Here is a 15,889-nt window from a genome sequence, read left to right as displayed (position 1 = left end):
GTCCAACATTATCAGAAATATTACAGTACAGATTTTGTGTTTCCTGCACTCATCAAGCCCCTCCACTCAGAGACACCCTTCCGTACACATCAGAAAGCAGAACTTAGCCATGCTTTCAGAATTTCCTAAAACAAACCGTAAGCAAACCTTCCCTCTTTTGTGCTATGTCAGTGCTAAGCACGCAGGTCTTTAAAAACTGCTTAAAATAATATTACAGCAAAACGGAAATGGTTAGACAACATCCACTGTCAAGTGTGGTTCAAACTAAGGGACAAATGCAAATGCTTTTGCCACAGCTTAACTCCATTCCTAACACCAGATATAGCTGCAAATCAAACCTGTAAAGGTTACCTCAAAAACTCTGAACCCCCAATCTGCTCTATTCTTTAAGGGGTGAGAACATGGAAATTATTACTTCTAAGCACAGCATGAAAGCCAGTAGCCTGTACAGCAACAACAGAATGCTAAAATCATTTAAAGTCAGAATTAGTTCTGTACCTTGGGTGAAACAACATGTCACATGCAGGTGGATTTGCTCCTGGGTGCCTGTGTCCAAGCTGCAACACGATAAAACGTCTGCTTTGTACTACAGACTGCTGTACGTTCGGTGTAATCTGCCCCCAAGCAAACAATGGGGTCAGAAGATTTCCAACACACACCAACCCCGCTTGCAGCTTATTACCCACAAGAAACCGAACATTACTCTCTCATTCACCACTTCTGCATTTTCTTCCCAGCTCATTTGAAAAAAAAAAGCATTTTTCATCAGCTCCAAGAAGCTGAAAACATAACCAGCACTAACTGAAAGAGCAAGTTAAGTGTTTTACAGCCTATCAGTGAGCAATGTGTGCTGTACAACATGTCAATTGTGCTATACACAAAACATGCAACTTTATACTTATATATTTACATATGCAGACATTAAACTCTTAACTATTAACATGCATTCCCTTCCTCTAACTGTTAATAACTGCTAATAGTCGGTGCTAGTTTTTCCTACTGCCTATTTTAATCTTAGCACACGAGCTCACACAGTGAAAGCAAGAAGAACCTTCAGACAGTTCGTAAGTAATAATTCAACAAAACTTCTGAAACAGAAGGGGAAATATAATTACATTGACTGTTTCTTTTTTCCATAATGTTATTGTTACATAAGGAATAGGCAATGTAATAAATCTGTTCTTCTCATGCACTGTACCCAGAATCTTTTCGGTTTGCTAATTTTTTGTTTTCCTTTCGCACTTGTGATCTCAAAGAGCAAAATAGAAAACGTATTACGCTAATCACGGTTTATAGCTGCATGAGCTGTAATAAAACTTCTGTAAACACTACCTTATGGCTTATATCCTCAATATCACAATCATTGTAGGTAGGCCTTTGAAGAACGGAGTTTTAAAAGGTCAATCTTTAACAAGTCACAGAGATAAGTAAGTGTCCCGCAGAAAGAGCAACACGAGATTAGTTCTTTTCCTTTATCTACAAACGGATCCCGGCTTTCAATACTTAAGATCCACAAAATATAAACTGAGGTTCTAATGAGGTAATAATGAGGTTCTAATCCTGAAACCAGCGGATGAATTTTGCTGAATACCACAGTGTCGGTGCACACACGCTGCATTTAACCTGACCGCAACTTGTGTCGGTTAACAAGTCCAGGGGTAACAAGCATAGACTGAACAGGATCATCATGGAAATCATTTTTGTTCTCAGGAAGTTTCCCGAGAACTTATGGCACAACATTCACGTAACAAAGGCCAATACACAGTCTGTGTAATCTCTATGTAATCTACAAATGGACCGTTTTTTATGTCTGTGCTTCTTATTCTTACGGCGAAAATTCCCTCACGGTTTTCAGAAAGAATCCTTGATCAGGCCTGGAGTGATCTGCGGCTATTCAGTGCTGAGTTTGAAACTGAACTGCACTGACTGCCAAGCCGCGCAGCAAGTTTCTCTTCCACAGACTGCCTAATCGCTCGTGAGCCTACGTAAGCTCGTGACATGCGTGACACGTGAGGCAAGGAGCGCCACAATTTATTTACTGCATGACAAACACCTCCTCCTGCAGTGAGGCTGCCTCCCATTTCTTTTATGTGGGTTGTGTTTACCTGTGCCGTTCCCTGCTGCCTGTTCACTCGCCTCAGGATGCTAATGATTTCAAGGAACACTCCCACATCCTCTTCTGTCACCTCTTCTCCAAGCTAAGGCTTCTGACTCTCACAAAAGCTGTTCCAGACACTTAATTGTCCTTGATGCCCTTCTCTGCAGCTCGTCACGTCTTACTTTCCAAGGTGGGGGAACAGAAATTGTTAACGCTGTTTAGGAGAGGGGAGCAACATGGACTTACGGTGGCGTGACAGTGTTTCCTATTCCCTGTTGCACTCCTTCCTGATAATTCCTAAGCTGCCCTCTGCCTTCTTCGCCACTACTGGGCACGGAGCTCACTTTTGCACAGGAATACCTGTGTTCTGTGATCTTTTCCCAAGTAAAAATAGTTCAAACTTCACTTTTGCGCATAGCATTATGATTACATTCCCGTCCATGTGCCTTACATTTCATCGGTCTGTACCGAACTTCATTTGCAATCTTACACCTGGACTTTCAACACTGTGAGGTCTTTCCGCAGTCTTTCAGAGGTTTTACTACTCTGAACAGCGAGTCAATACCACGAGGAAACCTGTTGCATCACCACCACCTATCTCTTCCCGCACCAGCCGAGTGGCACAGACTCTAGACCGGCTCCTGGGGGACAACCTGAGCCTCCTCTCATCGAGCAGACTTTGCAACCAGCCCTGCTCTGAGGAGGGCTGTACCAAGGAGACCTCCACCACAGCTCAGCGACGCCTTGAAAGAACCCCAGAAGCCCGGTGAGGCACAGCTTCTCCTCAACAAAAGCCCAGTCCATTGTCGGTGTTATCACACTTGTACCTCCTGCTCACTCATCGCATTCACCAAACCCTGGCAAACAAACAACTACAACAAAAAGGCGAACAAACACAAGAACAGCCACCCAGGAATTCCCAGTGTCCCCAGAAACCTTGAAAAACTGGCATCTGATTTGTCACCTCCTATTCCTGGAGCACCAAGGCCAAGTCTAAGCAACAAGTTACACAAGAGGCAACGTATCAGCAATTTCATAGTCTAAGTTCCCCCAAAAGTTTTGAACAAGGATCGCCTCCTCCCATCTGTTTTATCACCTCAATTTGTTCTGATATCCTCTCTTACAGACACGTCAGTTTGAGAGAAATCCTCAAACAGGCTCACTCCTTCTTAAAAGGGAAAAAAAACCTCTAGCAAGGGAATGTCCCTAAACTCTTCCTTAGTGAAACAAGACTCAAATAACTTGTTTCACTCTTCTGTTATGACTTTATCTTCCTTGGGCACTCCTTCTACACATGGATCATTTATCAGCAGGCTTCCTGCTTTTGATGCACTTCAAAGGGGATTTATTGTTTGTTTTCATGCTTTTAGCAACTTGTTCCGTGACTCTTTTTTGGCCTACCTTATTGTGTTTAACGCAGATTTCATGTTCTTTTCCATCTTTCTCGTTTGAACACAAAGCTTTAGTTTGTTGAAAGATGCCTTTTGACTTCAGCTGAACTCCTTCACTTTGCTTTTCAGCCTGTTCAGCTTTTCTGGCATTTCTGACAGATGCCATGCAATTGCTCTGAGCCCCTATTACAGCGTCTTTGAAGCATTACATGCCACCTGCAAGTATTTTACACTTTTGACTGCCTCTCACCATTTTACTCATTTTTTTCCCCTCCTCTTACGAAGATTTACTGTGGAAAATTAACCACCACCACAATAGCCCCTGGCTTTATTCCTCCTGAAACAACGCTGAATCTCAGCACATTAGGATCACTGTCACATTAGAGCATTTTTAATGTAAAATTCCAAACTTAATTCCTGCTGGCTAGGACCTTGCCCAGAGCTGCCACCCACAGAGTACCCTGACAAGCTACACCCAGAAAAAACCTAAAAACTTAGGACCTGGGCAAATTTCATGTTGGAACGTGACAATTGGCATGGGGGCAACTGAAGCCTTCCATTATCTTTGTATTTCCTACTTTTGCATCCACTCTGATCTCCCTTAGTGTATGACAGTCGCTGTCAACACCTTGGTTGGGCAGGCACTCACGCAGCCCTAATCCGTGCTCTTCCTATTTGGGCCTGGAACACCAGTTCATGAGATCCTGTGTTACTTCCTGAAACGGTTACAGGCTTTAACAAAAAGCATCCCGCTCCATGCACGTGTCAGCTACTCTGTCCTCCTTACGCCATCTGTAGTCTGTCACTACACTCTCTGAGCTTCTACAAAGTTTCTGGTACTCCAAGTATTGTACCATGGAGATGTTTCAGTAGGGGTCTTAATATGCAATATTTATATTATATAATATTTAATATGCAATGTTTATATTATTTTAGTAATATTTTTAAATAGGAATGATCCTCTCCAAGATAGGATGTGTCCCAGCAAACCACGTTCTTCACCTATAGGTCTTTCTTATAGGTTAAAGCTTTGATTTAAAACTTATATTGTTTTATATATATTACATATAAATAAGTTTATACTTCAATTTAAGGCATACATTGCCTGGCTGCAAATTTATTTATTAAAATTTAATTTATTAAAGTCCCTTTTTTTAACGTAGACTTGTTCTATTCCAAATATATTTCCTCTTGAATCTTATCCCCTTTCTTCTGCATCACTTTCTCTACTGTGCATTAAGACTCCACCTCTCTCCGACACCACCTGGTTCCACCACAGAGCTGAAGGCCTCCACACAACGTAGATTTGGGTCTTTACCCCCAGAACAGCTATATTTTACTTCTCAGACCTCTTATCTACCTCTCTCCATGCAGCATGGCCTGTGACGAACAGCCCTTCCCAAGAGACCGGCCTGCCACCTTCTGATAGAGACACCACACAGGGAGGTATGTCAAACGTGACGGCTGACCACCCCGACACCCGTGCCTACCAGCTGGGATCCCTGTTTTGTTTTGTTACTGTTTTGGTACCTGCCCGTGGCTGTGGCTAGCTGAAGAACTGCAGCACAAAACACAACCGCAACGAAGCACCATCACCTCAAAGGACTCTGTGCTCTCACACCAACCACACCATGTTTTTGACAGCAAAAAGGGCCCACGGCATGCAAGGGGCACATGGAGTAATTCCCCTGAGAGACATCACCAGTGTGGGACAGAGGAGGACAGAGAAGCCTCAGAAGAGGCCAGTGGCACGGAAAGATTGTGATTCAGACAGAAACCATCTGCCCCACAGATCAATTGTGCTAGTTTTATAATTATGTCACCATTTCCGTATTAGGGAGAATGTAAATTTTGGTGCCGCATTCAACTCCCTTTTTATGGTGCTAACAAGGGCATTCTGCAAAGGACATTACATGCAAATCTACCAGGGGTTAGTAACTATAAAGATGGGTATTTCATCTCAGGAAAGGGAGGTCCCAGTTTACAACTGCTCCTACGTTCAGGAGATCGCTGTCTAGAAGATCTCAGCACGGTGAGCTGAGCGGTAAATGACAGCCATTCGCCAATTGGGAGCAAAGTGCTGGGCAAGGGGATGAAATCAGTGATTCCTTCAGAGGAGCGGTGTGTATAAACACAGGAGCCTTGTGCAGGTGCTCCCTCGCTCATCAGGGCGGCAGTTAGGGGTGTGAATACTGCTGGGGAGCCGGGCTCGGCGCTGCAATCCCTCAGGGATCTCTGATCCCCGGCATCTGCCCAGACGGAGCGCGGTGCCTGGAATGTGACCCGCGCCCCCCGCGCGAACAAAACGCCCCTTCATAACTCTCCCCCGGGGACGGAGCCGCCCAGGGCCCAGCCCTCGGCCCGCTCCGGGTGCCCTCCGCGCAGGACAGCCCCTGCAAGCCCCGCACCGCGGGGCCTGACGCTCGCCCTCCGCGGCAACGTCTGCAGGCCCGAGGGCCGGGGTCGAGGCGGCGCGGCCCCGGGGCCCACCTCGGGCCGGGGCCGGGTGGCTGCGCGCTGCCGCAGGCCGCAGGGGCGGAGGCGCCGCCCGCCGCGGGGCGGGGGGAGGCGGAGGCGCGGCCGCCGCTTGTGTAACGCGCGGGCCCACCGGGAGGGGCCGGGGCCGGGGCTGCGCCAGCGACCCCCGCCCGCTGCGGGCCCGGAACGCGGCCCCCGAGCCCCGCAACAAGTGCGGCCATCGGGCGTCACCCCCCCAAAAACACACACACGGACCCCACAGCAGCGCGGCCCGTGCCCCGCCGCCGCGGCCTCCCCCCCCCCCCCCACCCCTCCTTCCTCCTCCTCCTCCTCTTCCTCCTGCAGCGGCCTCGGTGCCCCCCCCCCCCCCCCCCCCCCCCCCCCGCTGCCCCCGCACCCCGCACCCGCAGCGATCCGGGAAATAGCGGCGGTACCGGCGGCAGCGCAGCGCTGTGCGGGGATCGCCCCCGGCCCCGTCGCCGGCCCCGTCGCCGTCCCCGTCCCTTCCCGGCGCGGCTCGGTGCGATCCCTCAAGGTTACCGCCGGTTGCCAGGGGACGCGGGCTGGAAATGAAAACAGGCGCTGAATAATCGCGGGAGCAAAACTAAAAGTGCCTCCCTCCTCCTCCTCCTCCGCCCGGGCGGCGAGGAGGGCCAGATCGAAAGCAAAACAAGGAGAGGAAGCGGCGAGCAGCCGGCGCTTGGAAATCCCCCCGCCTCCTTCCCTCCCTCCCTCCCTCCCTCCCCGCCGGGCCGGGCCGGGCCGGGCCGGGGCGGCCTCGCAGGCGGCGGGGGCAGGGCTCAGCGCCGGGCCCGGAGACGGGCAGGGCACGGTACGGCACGGCTCGGCTCGGCTCGGCCCCACAGCCCGGCACGGCCCCGCCACCGGGCCCGGCGCGGCCGCCTCAGCGCCTCAGGGGGCCCCGCTGTCAACGCGGGCGTCCTTCGGCTTCCACAGCCCCACAGCGGGCCTCCGGGGGGCGGCCGGAGCCCTCTTGGGGTTTGCAAAGCCGCCCTCGGTCATGGTGGCTGAGGAGAGGTTGAGGGGCTGCAGGGTGTAAAACTAGCCCAGGGGAGGTCGCAGGTATCGCTGCCGGCCTTGCCATGATGAAGGGAAGGCCCCGTGAGTTAGGGACACTGGGAGATAGGAGATTTGGTCCTGCATAATTACAGTGTGCCATTACATTTCTCACATACACGTATACCTACACGTGTCCTCTACACATTTACACGCTTACCCAGGTGAACAAGTTGCACACACGTGTGGACGCATGCCGGGACACCTCAGTTTGCTCGCACCCTGCTCTCTGCTGGGGTAGTGAAAGGAGATGGAGGTGTTCCCTGGGTGCGCAGGTGCTGTGAGGACCCTCAGCCGTGGCAGCTCTGGCCACACGCAGGATCCCTCGGTGTCTGCCCTTGTGGGCAATGAGTCCTCCTCAGGATGTGATCTCTTCACACTGAAGAGAAGGCAATCACGGAAGCATTTGGGCCGTCAGGAATCCACCACCTCCCCAAAAACACCAAGGCCTCGCAGGAGGCCATGGACCACGTTGTGCATCTGTGAAGTAGGAAAGGGCAAGAGAGAGGTTTAGGGAGCAAGGTTTAGAGTGCCAGGCAGGACGGTTTTTCTGCGTCTCCTGCAGAAATACAGCAGGATGGAGAGGTCAGCACCGATGGGAAAGGGGACAGGTCCCAGGAGAGATGAGAAGAAGCTGCAAGGAAGGAAGGGTCAGAGGCACATGGCACTTCCAGGTACTTCCAGAAGAGAAGAGCCCAGATGGACTGATTTCCATGAAGCCCTCGTGGGACTGCATGGCTGGCCTTCAGATTGAGAAGGTCACAGGGGGAGTTGGAGATGGTTGGTGGTACTTTCCACCAAAGAGATGGAAAGTAGACAGGTACTGAAGAGCACTTGGGAGCGTGCATCCCCTGGCAGGGAAGTCACAAGGATTCAGTGTCTTTGGTTAACGGACAGGATGAAAGTTGGCAAGAGCCAGAGAATGGTGGAAAACTGTCAGAAAAGATAGTGCCATATAAGCAGCCTCAGGAGTGAGATGAGGGCCCAGGGTGTCTAGCTTTAAATCAGCACATTGACAGAATGGATGTGCTTGGAGAGGAGATCGGGGGGATGCTGTAATAACAAGATACACTTGTGTAGGAGGGTCAGGCTGGGCTGTGTCTGAAGGGAAGGGGGCTATACGCTCCAAAAGAAGCAGTCAGATCAGCTAAAACTAGCAACTAAAACCAAATTTTTATAAGACTTAAGGTCTCCATAGGAAAATGGAAGGAGTAAGATGATAGTACCAACTCTCTGAGACAGGTCAGGTAGGTGACCCAAAACTGCTGCAGAGCAGCTGGGAAATGTTGGGATGGAATGAGACCAGGAGCCCTTCCACCCCCCAGCAGGTATGGCAGAAATGGCAAAGAATCAGAGAACAGCAAAGGTAATTAAAAATACAGAATGACTCAGACTGACTCAACAGACCAGGACTTTTTAGGCTGTAGAAATGAGCCAATGCAAAAAAGTCAGGCGAGAGAAAATACACAGTCATGAATAGAGAAGAATGGGGATGGATTATTTGCTTTCTTTTCTAATATAAGAACTAGAGAGCATCAAGTGAAACTAGCAGGTGGCAGATTTAAAGCAAACACGAGGAGGTGGTTCTTCACACAGCAGGTAATTAAACGGTGGCACTTCCTGCTTTAAGGTGCCAAAAGTTCATAGGGAATCAAAAAAACCACCTGAGCACACTCAGAGAAGAAAAAGAAGGAAAAAAAAAGATAAATAAAAGGAAAAAAGAGGTGCTTTAAATGTAAAGACACAGCCTCTGCATAAAGCTGTCCCCTAAGCAGCAGATTGCTAGAGGCTGGAAGCCATTCTGTGGGTGCCTTGGTATGTCCTTGCAACGCTACGTGCTGTCATAGACGAGTGTCGGTCACAGCAGGGTGGATCTCTGAGCTAACTCATGTACTTCAGAGTTGTTTTTGCAGTCATAGAGTTGTGTATCAACACCATACGCAAGCAGGAGTAGCCTTACGTGTCTTGGCAGACCTGTTGGCAAATCGGGGCTCTGGAAATGTATAGCAGTTAACAAAATGCTCTCTTGAAAGCACGGGCTTTGTCTTTTAGGGACCAGAGGGAGGGCTTGCTTATATGCCACGTTACCCTGCCAACTTGCAAAAGTCTTCACAGGTTTACAGCACACGCCAGTTTGGAAGGAATAACTTAATAAGACACAGTTTTGTTCCAACCACCTTGTTCTAAGGGTTACAAAAGGCCTAATTGTGAATGCCTGCAAATTGCTCAGGAGATGGGAGTTGCCCAGTGCCGCTCACACAGCTCACTCCTTACAAAGGGAGCAGCAGCCCAGGCTGCTTTTTGCAGAGTTGTGGCTGTTGTCATTTCCAGTAATATACTTTTAATTCGTTTACAGAATGAGTGAGCTATGAAAGTCTGTAGTTTAGGTACCAGCATATACTGTGGGAAGAATGCTTACAATCGTATTAATAATTTAGTCTCACACTCTCACACTCGGAGGGCTACTTATTCACAAAGTGGCAACACTGTGAATGACACTAATTGTGTTTGGTCACAGAAAACACAAGTGGCTTACTGGAGAAAACAATAACCAAGCCATTTAGTAGAATTTGCAGCCCGCACTTTCCATTTCTTCCCACTGCCCTCAGCTGATCTAGATTGGGCTCATTCAAGGCATTCACAAAGACATTTCTCTCCACGTCTTCTGTGATGAGAAATTTACAGGATGTACTAGATGTTAAATCTTCTGTTGTGATTCTTTCGTGATGTTGAAAGGTAATGGGAACGGACAGCTTCTGGTTTTTAAACATAGCTTTCAACAGTGACTCATTCCATGTGAAAAAAAAAAAAAAAAGAGAGAGACTTACCATTCACAACTTTGCTGTTTCAGTAAGATCTGACACCCTTAAAATCAGAAAATTTAACCAAGAAGCATCAAAAATCCAGATCTTTTTCTCTGCAGAATTGCCAAAGTTTGCAGCTTACACTATTAATCATCTTCCTTAGGGAATCAGCTGATTCCACTAGCATCCTGCCTTTCATTCACTAAAGATTAACTGTTCTGGCCTGGCCTTCATTTCTGTGAAAAAACAACAAAAATAAAACCAACACAAAATTGAAAATGGGAATTCCTGAAGTTCCAGAAGGTAAATAAGCCTTTAAGAGGAGCTGACTATACCATCAGTTCAGTTCTTCAGATCCATTGCACCGTGACTTTCTATCACTAGCACTGAAGGTGAACAGCTGAATTTTCTCATGGATTTGGGTCCCAAGCCTATGTACTCACCCACAGCTGGCCTGCATATTTTTCTGGTATGTTAAAGTAGGAAAGCTCTGCAGCAGAAACCATGTTGGTAATTTGCAGTACAGGTGAGTGCTTAGCAAGAGAAGAAATTAGTCACAAGTCTCCCATAATTCTTGCTTTAACACATCCATGCCTTCCTGAGTGCCCACACCCATTTTTCATCTTGATGCACAGGGAAATTTCTTAGCACTTTTAATTTGTCCTGTGGAAAACATTCTGATGCTGATGTAATCTGTAATACTGATATTTTTAGATACTACATAGCAATGCCATCTTACTTATAATAAAAGAAAGCCCAACAGATTTCTGATTATAGTTAAGAATTAAAAGTATTTGTATATTATAACACAAACAATCACCCCAAGTTTAATCAAAAACAAAAAAGCTGGCTAACTGTTTAACTGTTTAACAACTTATTGTAATGCATTTATTCTCTGAAATAAGTGCTTTATTCATTGGGTGGGTATTTTTTAATTTATTTACTTGGTGTTTATACTGTCATAAATAAAAGAACTGTTTGGTCTTTGATGTTTCTGCAGTGTTTTGTGAGTATTTATGATCGTGTTAAAATTAACAGAAAATAAAGGTTCACCAGGGACAGAAGGACAGAGCTGGCAGGATGCTCCCTGGTCGATTTCGTTGCAGTCCCAGCCTCGGCATCAGAAGGGGGACAGGCCCAGCAGTGGCCATCAGGAAGTCCTTGGAAATCATCACACATCTCGGCGTGCACCTGGAGAGTCATCTGCTTTTCTTCTTGTGTTGCTCAACAACTGCATGAAAAAAGACTAACTTATCTAAGTGCCAACTGAGCACATACTCCAGCGTGTGCTTAAGTGTAAGGACATGACCAGTTCCTACTGGGCTCAGAGGGATTCCTCACATGCCTGAAGTTATGTGTGCACACAAGAACATCGGTGGGGGAAAGCCTCTCCATTCACCCTCACTGCCTTGGTTTCGCCTGGATTCCTTAACTCAACCTTTTTGTGGTCTTTCCTCTTTATTTTTTTTTTCGTGCTCCCCTGGCTGCAGGGTGGCGTGCAGCTTGCTCAGGATGCTTCCACGAGCTGGGATGTGGTCCCTTGCCTGCTCCTGGTGGGGCACAGTCATTGCCATCCGAGGGCACAGACGCATGGCCTGAGCAGCCCCCAGGCAGCTACAGCAGGAACCCGCTGACAGCAGCAGTACCGTGTGCCAGCAGCACCACCCCAACACTATTCACAGCATGGAGAGAGGTTTTTTAAGGCATTTCTGTACAAACTCATCCATGTGACGTCTTTGTCTTCAGCTAGGTTATGCTGGCGAGGAGACCTGCCCCGAGAGTCTTAACAGGGTGTCTATATTACGGAGTACTCCTCAGCTCTCATATTTTTCAGCTGTGCTCATCTTCTGATTGCTAAGAAAGTAGATGATAGGAGCATTGTTTTGTTTTTATTGGTAATAATTACAGTCATAATTACAGAAGACCATTCCAAGATGGAAAAATCTTTTGCTATTTTAGGATTGTGCAAGTATGTTTCAGGGTGACTTCAGAACAGGAATGTCTGAATTATCTAAAGAAAGTGCTCTGAGTAAGATATTTTTAATCAACACTGTAAACACACTGTCTTCTCTAGCCAGCAGCGTGTGCAGTTCTCAAAGCGTGCCAATACTGCGTAAGAGAAAGAAGAAAAAAAAAAAAAGACCAATGTGAAAATACAACTTTTCCATTGCAACACAAAGCCTCTCACACGTTCTGTAACTGAGGTGCCCTCACTGAGGTGCTGCCTTATCCAGCCGTTAGGGGATTCTGTCTGAAAGAGCCCAGAGACAAAATAATGCCCCTCAACAGGTTTCAGATAGTCGCAGGATGGCTGAGGCTGGCAGGGCCCTCTGGAGCCCCTCTGCCCAGGCAGAGCCACCTGGAGCTGCTTGCCCAGGGCCGTGTCCAGGTGGCTTTGGAAGATCTCCAAGGAGGGAGACCCCACAACTTGGGCAACCTGTGTCCGTGCTCCATCACCTGCGCAGCACAGAAGTGCTGCCTGGTGTTTAGACAGAAGCTCACGTTCCAGTTTGTGCCCAGTTTTGTTCCTTTAACGGGAGGGAAGGGAGAAAGCAGGGAGTTTGCTAATACCGGTATTGTGAGGCATTTTTACTCACTCGTGTCTCTTGGCTCATAGAGCAAATTCTAGGGAGGAAAGCAGTTCTTTAAAAACAGGTACAGCATCTTGACATTTCAGGGCTGAAGCAGAGCTTGGCAGGGAAAGCATGGACTGGAGCCAGGCTGCTTCAGTAGATCGTACCTGAAACTAGTCCCGCTCACCCCATCTGTAGTAGCACATTTCACCCAAGTGGAAGCTTTTGTGGCATTTTTCCCAGTGAAACCGAGGCAGAATAAAAAGATAAGTGATGCATTGTCTGTTGGTTTGACAAAGCAGAACGAATTCTTTTCTTCCAGAAGATGATGAGATATTAAGAGCTTTGCTTCGTATCATGTGTAAACACAGGCTTTGATTTAATGGATTCAAAACTTATTTGTTATTAAAATCAGGCCAATTCTCCTCGTTGATGGGGAAGAGATTTTTTTTTTTTCTCTTTTCACTTTCTGCTTGTAGTGGATTTTTATATATAAGGAAGTCTTTCCCGGGGCATGCATCACAGGCGTATTCCCTCACCAGCCTCACAGAGTGGCAGCATCTGTCACCCCACCAGCTCCTACCCCACCAGCACAGAGAGAAGAATTTCAAGTCTTTTTGGCCCATTTCTGGCCTCTGTCTGGTACAAGCGGGTGCCCAGGCTGTGTTAGAGGAGAAAGGGTGACAGAAGGGTGCAACGTGAAGCAGCATCCCAGGCATCCCAGCTCAGGCTGCCTCCTGATGGCAAACCAGGCAGTGCTCCGTGCCCGCAGCAGCCTCTGAGGCCACACGTCTGTGGGGCTACTTAAATGCAGCCCGAGCCTTTCCTCCTTGGTGCGGTCCCCATCTCACACGGCAACACAGACTGGGTGATGGCCGAATGTGACCCTTAAAAAAAAAAAAAAAAAAGGATCCAATTATAAACATTTAATTTTAGGCTCTTCTACCTGAAGTAAAAATGGCCACTGAAAGTTACAAGGCCATTTCCAAGTGAGAACCCTCTTTGAAGCTTTGGCTTTTTTGTCTTTTCTAGTCAGTGTTTAGTGATTAATGGGAGAGTAGTGAGGGCTCGTATAAGGAGCCCTGCCTGCTGACTGCCTGCGCATCTCCAAAGCAGCAAGGCTGACCTCAGGAGAGCCTCCACATCCTGCACTGCCCGTCTTCCCCAGGCACAGGCAGCTGCAACAACTCCTGCATGCGCTGCGATAGCTGAAGCTGAGCTCCCCTACTGCACCTTTGTTGCTAGCCTGCAGAGTCCAGTAAGATCATCTTCTGAAATGCAGCAGCTGGCTCTGGTGAGCTGTTTCTGGAGTGCAGATCGCTGGTGACTCATCTCTCCTGAAGCCCATCGTGCTGCACTTCTCCTTTGACAAGTCATTTCTGTCGCTCTGACCGTTGCCCTGTTCTCAGGTTTGCTAAGCCAGCACAGCCAAGGAGAGACTCCTTCAGAGGAGGGATACAAGGGGCGAGCAGAAAACCAGTGTCAGAGGACGAACGAGACCCAACGCCAACTTCAAACCACCTGTTCCCAGAATTTGCCATCACCGATGGGGTGGGCTTACGGGGAAAGCACCCTGGGGAAGGCGGCACTGAGTCAGCTGGCGAGGTGCTGAACCCCTGTTGGTGTGCGAGAGGTCTCAGCCCCCCACGTAGGGCTGCTTTATCACTGGAAGAGAGAGAGAGGTTATTGGAGGAGACGGAGGAGGGAAACTGTTGGCTATTAATAGCAAATATGAGTGGGAGCTTTGTTTTGAATGGGCTTATTTAATTAGTGTCGTGCAGCGCAGAAGTAAGGCTCGCGGTGCACTTCACCTGCTGAGGAGTCTCATCTTGTTCTGTTTTACAGTGCCTGGCATAAATGTGCCCTGCTTTTTCAGGACCCCTGCTCTTGTGCAGTGCTGCAAATAGTGATATTGCTCTACACCGTGGTTCTCCAGTGTCACGTTATATTTGTCGTTGTGTTTTCAGTACCTCAGAGAAACAAACAACAGCAACCAGAAAGCAGCTACTTAGGTCACACAGAGCTAGGAGACAGCAAACCAGGCTTGTTTCCTTAGCTCTGTAAGACGTGGCACAGCAGCTGGACCAGTGAACCCAGCTAGACATCACTAGCACATTAAAATAGTGGGATTATTTTTTGGGGAAAAAAAAAAAAAAGCTCAGATGCTTGTGGTTATTATTTGCCTATTTGCACCTTGCTTTAAATAATTGCATGCGGGGTGGGAAATCCTCCTTTTAATGAAAGAAGAAAGGAGTACTCCGCAAGTATGCATGTTATGGCACTGATAAGCAACAACCGGCCCCGAAGGTAAGTTTTAGTAGGCAGATATCAGAAGCAAAGGCAAGGGCGGACAGCTGCCAGTTCAAGACAGAGCTCCTCCTCTCCCATTAAGGTAGCTTTATGGGAATGCTGAGTCACCTGTTCCCTGCATAAAAGAGCTGGAGGAAAAGTAATTATGTATAATTTTCTTACATTTCTTCTGCTCCCACACCACCATTTCGCTTTGGGAGCGAGTCTGGCTGCAGAGTCAAGAGTTCTCTTTGTTGGAAAGCATTATAGCATTGTACCTTGGGCTAGATATGTAAAAGCCTGATAAGCAGGTGGTAATAATTCCCAGTCAGCTTCAAAGAAACGGTAATGTGTCATTTCTTGGCGAGCAAACATTTAGCGCACATAAAACAGTCATAAATAGTTTGTGGAATACTTGCAAATAACATTTACACCAAAGCTATTAGCAGCTGTGGCGGTGAGGCTCCTGCAAGCTTCCTCTTCTCTTTCCAATCTGTATTTAAGGTTTTTATGAAACTGTCCCTGCTCTCTCCCCAACCTGGGGTGTCCTGTCCATGAAGGCAAGCTCTCCAGCTGCCCTGCCAGCCCCCCATTGGCACTCTCAGGCACTGAAGCAGAAATCCACGGCCGGTTGTGGTGATTTTTAGCACCCGTCCCTCTCAGCAGCAACATCATCACTGCTCCAAGCTGCTCCAAAAGCATCTCCGTAAAGCCCATGTTCACGGCCGGCGTCCCCAGGCATCCCAGGATGGTGGTGACACGGAGCATCCCACCCTGTCCAGCTGTGCCACTGCTCCCCATGTCCCTGGGCCAAAGCCACATGCTGCTGTGTGCCACGGATTCAGACACAAAGGGCACGGAGGGTAGCTCTGAGAAGAGCTCCATTGCCTGGCCTACCACCCCATCCCTTCACTCGCACACTCTAGCTTCACCGTAGCTCTCCTGCCCCTTGACCTACCAGCACAGCTATCAACCAAAGAGAAGATCAAGGTGGCCTGTTATGTTTTGTTTTTTCCCCAAAGTCACAGACTTTGCATTGTGTTAGTCACGATGAACTGAGGACGTGACAAAGGCGAAAAAAGGCAGGTTGCTCAGAGGTGCCCCTCTTCTCTGCTTTATTGGTGGTGCTGGTGAAAGGCATCACGCCACCCTGCGAGCCCTGCGCGGAGCACTTGTCCT

At 48.2% G+C, this 15,889-nt stretch overlaps 1 protein-coding gene and 1 long non-coding RNA gene across 5 annotated transcripts in view; both read right to left on the bottom strand.

Moving 5' to 3' along the window:
* IRF2 (interferon regulatory factor 2) overlaps positions 1 to 6,708 on the bottom strand; it is a 42,221-nt gene extending 35,513 nt beyond the window's left edge. Inside the window, exon 1 of one of the 4 annotated variants that reach the window (XM_083835042.1) lies at positions 6,402 to 6,708. The gene's annotated coding sequence lies outside the window, so the exon portion shown is untranslated. Of the gene's footprint in view, positions 1 to 6,371 lie in introns of all 4 variants that reach the window. The other 3 variants (XM_083835044.1, XM_083835041.1, XM_083835040.1) reach the window with 3 other exon arrangements.
* Positions 6,709 to 11,604: 4,896 nt separating this feature from the next.
* On the bottom strand, positions 11,605 to 13,789 carry LOC310898809. The gene is made up of 2 exons (XR_014583728.1): positions 13,655 to 13,789; positions 11,605 to 13,308 (listed from the first exon to the last, which is right to left on the bottom strand). It is a non-coding gene; the product is annotated as an uncharacterized lncRNA (long non-coding RNA).
* Between the last annotated feature and the right edge of the window lie 2,100 nt (positions 13,790 to 15,889).

Source organism: Anser anser (genome assembly GCF_964211835.1).
Source record: "Anser anser genome assembly, chromosome: 4".
NCBI classification, from domain to species: domain Eukaryota; kingdom Metazoa; phylum Chordata; class Aves; order Anseriformes; family Anatidae; genus Anser; species Anser anser.
The sequence above is the reverse complement of the archived record's forward strand: the minus strand, read 5'-3'. Positions and strand labels throughout refer to the sequence as shown.